Source organism: Cucumis melo, unplaced genomic scaffold (genome assembly GCF_025177605.1).
Source record: "Cucumis melo cultivar AY unplaced genomic scaffold, USDA_Cmelo_AY_1.0 utg002064l, whole genome shotgun sequence".
NCBI classification, from domain to species: Eukaryota; Viridiplantae; Streptophyta; class Magnoliopsida; order Cucurbitales; family Cucurbitaceae; genus Cucumis; species Cucumis melo.
In genome coordinates, this window is record NW_026124909.1 from 12,501 (window position 1) to 19,249 (window position 6,749).

The following is a 6,749-nucleotide window of genomic DNA, read 5'->3' on the forward strand; positions in this document are numbered from 1 at the left end:
AAAGACTCTGGGGTTCCAGCAGGCCACTGCTACATCCATTTCATTAGGAATTGATGATCTTTTAACAATCCCTTCTAAGGGATGGCTAGTCCAAGATGCTGAACAACAAAGTTTGATTTTGGAAAAACACCATCATTATGGAAACGTACACGCAGTAGAAAAATTACGCCAGTCCATTGAGATATGGTATGCTACAAGTGAATATTTGCGACAAGAAATGAATCCTAATTTTAGGATGACTGACCCTTTTAATCCAGTCCATATAATGTCTTTTTCGGGAGCTCGAGGAAATGCATCTCAAGTACACCAATTAGTAGGTATGAGAGGATTAATGTCAGATCCACAAGGACAAATGATTGATTTACCCATTCAAAGCAATTTACGTGAGGGGCTGTCCTTAACGGAATATATAATTTCTTGCTACGGAGCGCGGAAAGGAGTTGTGGATACTGCTGTACGAACATCGGATGCTGGATATCTTACACGTAGACTTGTTGAAGTAGTTCAACACATTGTTGTACGTAGAACCGATTGTGGAACCATCCGAGGGATTTTAGTGAGTCCTGGAAATAGGATGATTCCGGAAAGAATTTTTATCCAAACATTAATTGGTCGTGTATTAGCGGACGATATATATATGGGCCCGCGATGCATTGGTGTTCGAAATCAAGATATTGGTATTGGACTTATTAATCGATTCATAACCTTTCAAACCCAACCAATATCTATTCGGACTCCCTTTACTTGTAGGAGTACATCTTGGATCTGCCGATTATGTTATGGACGAAGTCCTACTCACGGGGACCTGGTAGAATTGGGAGAAGCCGTAGGTATTATTGCGGGTCAATCTATTGGAGAACCGGGTACTCAACTAACATTAAGAACTTTTCATACCGGCGGAGTATTCACAGGGGGGACTGCAGAACATATACGAGCTTCTTCTAATGGCAAAATCAAATTCAATGAGAATTTGGTTCATCCCACACGTACACGCCATGGGCATCCTGCTTTTTTATGTTATATAGACTCTGTATGTAACTATTGAGAGTGAGGATATTATACATAACGTCACTATTCCACCAAAAAGTTTACTTTTAGTTCAAAATGATCAATATGTAGAATCAGAACAAGTGATTGCTGAGATTCGCGCGGGAACATACACTCTTAATTTAAAAGAGAGAGTTCGAAAACATATTTATTCTGACTCAGAGGGAGAAATGCATTGGAGTACCGACGTGTACCATGCACCCGAATTTACATATAGTAATGTCCATCTCTTACCAAAAACAAGTCATTTATGGATATTATCAGGAGGTTCGTGCGGATGCAGTGTAGTCCCTTTTTCACTCTACAAGGATCAAGATCAAATTAACGTTCATTCTCTTTGTGTCGAAAGAAGATATATTTCTAGCCTTTCAGTAAATAATGATAAAGTGGGACAAAAATTTTATGGTCCGGATCTCTCTGGTAAAAACGAAAGCGGAATTCCTGATTATTCAGAACTTAATCCAATCCTATGTACGGGTCAATCTAATCTCACATATCCTGCTATTTTCCACGGTAATTCTGATTTATTGGCAAAGAGGCGAAGAAATGGATTCATCATTCAATTTGAATCACTTCAAGAACGAGAAAAAGAACTACGACCCCCTTCCGGTATTTCGATTGAAATACCCATAAATGGTCTTTTTCGTAGAAATAGTATTCTTGCTTTTTTCGATGATCCTCAATACAGAAGAAATAGTTCAGGAATTACTAAATATGGGACTATAGGGGTGCATTCAATCCTCAAAAAAGAGGATTTGATTGAGTATCGAGGAGTCAAAGACTTTAAGCCAAAATACCAAATGCAAATGAAAGTGGATCGATTTTTTTTCATTCCCGAGGAAGTGCATATTTTACCAGAATCTTCTTCCATAATGGTACGGAACAATAGTATCATTGGAGTAGCTACACGACTAACTTTAAGTATAAGAAGCCGAGTAGGTGGATTGGTCCGAGTGGAGAAAAAAAAAAAAAAGGATTGAACTCAAAATATTTTCTGGAGATATACATTTTCCTGGAGAGATGGATAAGATATCCCGACACAATGGCATCTTGATACCACCAGAAAGAGTAAAAAAAAATTCTAAGAAATCAAAAAAATCGAAAAATTGGATTTATGTCCAGTGGATCACACCTACCAAGAAAAAGTATTTTGTTTTTGTTCGACCTGTAATCATATATGAACTAGCCGACGGTATCAATTTAGTAAAACTTTTCCCACAGGATCTATTGCAAGAAAGGGATAATCTGGAGCTTAGAGTTGTCAATTATATACTTTATGGAAATGGAAAACCAATTCGGGGAATTTCTGGCACAAGCATTCAATTAGTTCGGACTTGTTTATTGTTGAATTGGGACCGAGACAAAAAAAGCTCTTCTATCGAAGACGCGCGCGCTTCCTTTGTTGAAGTAAGTACAAATGGTCTGGTTCGAAATTTCCTACGAATAGACTTAGGGAAATCCGATACTGCGTATATGAGAAAAAGGAAAGATCCGTCAGGTTCAGGATTGATCTTTAATAATGAGTCAGATCGCACGAATATCAATCCATTTTTTTCTATTTATTCCAAGACAAGGGTTCCACAATCTCCGAGTCAAAATCAAGGAACTATTCGTACGTTGTTCAATAGAAATAAGGAACGCCAATCTTTGATAATTTTGTCAGCATCGGTTTGCAAATGGATCTATTCAACGATGTAAAAGATTATAATGTCATAAAAGAATCAAGTAAAAAGGATCCTCTAATTTCAATTAGGAATTCGTTAGGACCTTTAGGGGCGGCCCCTCAAATTGTGAATTTTTATTCATTTTATGACTTAATAACTCATAATCCGATCTCCCTAACTAAATATTTGCAACTTGACAATTTAAAACAGACTTTTCAAGTACTTAAATATTATTTAATGGATGAAAACGGGGGGATTTTCAATTCCGATCCATGCAGTAACATCGTTTTCAATACATTTAATTTGAATTGGCATTTTCTGCATCATAATTATCACAATAATTATTGTGAAGAAACACCTACAAGAACAAGAATTAGTCTTGGACATTTTTTTTTTGAAAATGTATGTATAGCCAAAAATAGACCACACCTAAAATCGGGTCAAATTATAATTGTTGAAGTTGATTCTGTAGTAATAAGATTAGCTAAGCCTTATTTGGCCACTTCAGGAGCAACTGTTCATCGCCATTATGGCGAAATGCTTTACGAAGGAGATACTTTAGTTACATTTATATATGAAAAATCACGATCTGGTGATATAACGCAGGGTCTTCCAAAAGTCGAACAAGTATTAGAAGTGCGTTCGATTGATTCAATATCGATGAGCCTAGAAAAGAGAATTGAGGGTTGGAACGAGCGTATAACAAGAATTCTTGGAATTCCTTGGGGATTTTTGATTGGTTCTGAACTAACGATAGTGCAAAGTCGTATCTCTTTGGTTAATAAGATCCAAAAGGTTTATCGATCCCAGGGGGTGGAGATCCATAATAGACATATCGAAATTATTGTACGTCAAATAACATCAAAAGTCTTGGTTTCAGAAGATGGAATGTCTAATGTTTTTTCACCTGGAGAACTCATTGGGTTGTTACGAGCGGAACGAACAGGGCGTGCTTTGGAAGAAGCGATCTGTTACCGAGCCGTATTATTGGGAATAACGAAAGCATCTCTAAATACTCAAAGTTTCATATCGGAAGCAAGTTTTCAAGAAACTGCTCGAGTTTTAGCAAAAGCCGCCCTCCGAGGTCGTATCGATTGGTTGAGAGGTTTGAAAGAGAACGTTGTTCTAGGAGGAATGATACCAGTTGGTACCGGATTCAGAGAATTAGCGCACCGTTCGAGGCAACATAACAATATTCCTTTAGAACCCCCCCCAAAAAAAATTTTCGAGGGGGAAATGAGAGATATTTTGTTCCACCACAAAGAATTATTTGATTTTTTCATTTCAACGAATTTACATGATACATCAGAACAAGCATTTCTAGGATTTAATGATTCATAAAAGTGGAGTCATCCTGTTAACTAGCCGCGTTAATTTGGTAATAAGATAATAACGAATAGAAAAAAATTAATGGCTTGGATTGTGTATCAACAGTCAATCCCCGGTCGAGGTAGAGGATAAGGTTCCATGGGAACAATTATTTATTTCTATTTCAGCTCGTCTCTTTTTTTAAGAAAAAAAAGCGAGGAAGTGGGGGGAGAAATGACAAGAAGATATTGGAACATCCATTTGGGAGAGATGATGGAGGCAGGAGTTCATTTTGGTCATGGTACTAGGAAATGGAATCCTAGAATGGCACCTTATATCTCTGCAAAACGTAAAGGTATTCATATTATAAATCTTACTCAAACTGCTCGTTTTTTATCAGAAGCTTGTGATTTAGTTTTTGATGCAGCAACTAGGGGCAAACAATTCTTAATTGTTGGTACCAAAAATAAAGCAGCGGATTCAGTAGCCCGGGCTGCAACAAGGACTCGGTGTCATTATGTTAATAAAAAATGGCTCGGGGGGATGTTAACAAATTGGTCTACTACAGAAACGAGACTTCATAAGTTCAGGGACTTGAGAACGGAACAAAAGACGGGGGGACTCAACCGTCTTCCGAAAAGGGATGCCGCTATGTTGAAGAGACAATTATCTCACTTGCAAACATATCTGGGCGGGATTAAATATATGACGGGGTTACCCGATATTGTAATAATCGTTGATCAACAAGAAGAATATCGGGCTCTTCAAGAATGTATCACGTTGGGAATTCCAACTATTTGTTTAATTGATACAAATTGTGACCCCGATCTCGCAGATATTTCGATTCCAGCGAATGATGATGCTATAGCTTCAATCCGATTAATTCTTAACAAATTAGTATTTGCAATTTCGGAGGGTCGTTCTAGCTCTATACGAAATTCTTGATTAATAATAAGATAAATCAATTTTGGGGGGAACTCCATAGATTTCGGGAATTGGTTACTATTCCCGAATCGCACAAAAGAGATAAAAAAAAACTAGGGATATTGTAATGTAATAAATTGGTATCAAAAATAGACAACTCAAGGCAAGTAAAAAAAAAGACAGTCGAATCAAAATAATTTGTTTTACAGTTCTATTTCTTTCAGAGGGCAATATGAATATTCTATTATGTTCTATCAACACACAAAAAGGGTTATACGATATATCTGGTGTGGAAGTCGGCCAACACTTGTATTGGCAAATAGGAGGTTTCCAAGTCCATGCCCAAGTACTTATTACTTCTTGGGTTGTAATTGCTATCTTATTAGGTTCAGCCATTATAGCTGTTCGTAATCCACAAACCATTCCTACTGACGGTCAGAATTTCTTCGAATATGTCCTTGAATTCATTCGAGACGTGAGCAAAACTCAGATTGGCGAAGAATATGGTCCATGGGTTCCCTTTATTGGAACTATGTTTCTATTTATTTTTGTTTCGAATTGGTCAGGAGCTCTTTTACCTTGGAAAATCATACAGTTACCTCACGGAGAGTTAGCCGCACCCACAAATGATATAAATACTACTGTTGCTTTAGCTTTACTCACATCAGTAGCATATTTTTATGCGGGTCTTAGCAAAAAAGGATTAAGTTATTTCGGTAAATACATTCAACCAACTCCAATCCTTTTACCCATTAACATCTTAGAAGATTTCACAAAACCCTTATCACTTAGTTTTCGACTTTTCGGAAATATATTAGCTGATGAATTAGTAGTTGTTGTTCTTGTTTCTTTAGTACCTTTAGTAGTTCCTATACCTGTTATGTTCCTTGGATTATTTACAAGTGGTATTCAAGCTCTTATTTTTGCAACTTTAGCTGCAGCTTATATAGGCGAATCCATGGAGGGTCATCATTGATTAGTTTTCTAAATACTCTTTTTTTTAGCTTAGACCAAGGCAATGTATACATGGCTCAAGATAATCTACTTAGGGAACATAAATATACAAATAATCAAAAAATAAGGAAGGTATATACTATCTAGGGAGTAAGACTAGAAAGATTACGATATTCGGGAATTAAAAAAAAAGGAAAGAGATCTAAAAGATCTTTTTCCTCTCAACGATTGAACAAAAAAAAATTACATGAACTTAGATTAATAAAATATTGATATTTCTATGCAAGGATTTGGACTAATGAATTCGTTCATTTAGATTGATTGTCTCCATGTGGGATAATTCTAAAAAGAAAGGGTTTCCAAAAAACGAGAAAAAAGGATTGGGTAGGGTAGAGTAGAGGAGAGTGGAGTCAACTAGATGTATTGAATCGAATTGCTATAAGACAACCCTTGTGGATATTTCGAAGAATGATTCTCAAATTCGATGGAATCCAAGATATGAATAATTGGTTTACGTTAGGTAAGAAACACATGTATATGTTATATTAGATATTAACTAGTTATATAGGAACTAAAGATATATCTAATCCGCCCTACTACTGTGAATTTAGATAGGGCTTACAATGGAAGTCCTTCTGTTTCGGCTGTAATGTAATTTTGAATTCAATATTGAATGAATAGAGAGATTAAATCAAGAAAAACAATGAAGAATTCAAAGAATGCTTTAAAAGAAATGGAAGAACAAAAGTCGTATGGATTCACAAAAACTACGTGGATGGATAGGAACTAAAAAAGAGAGATTGAAGTAGTTTGGACGATTCAATAATATTATTACTTCAATTCGTAATTTTT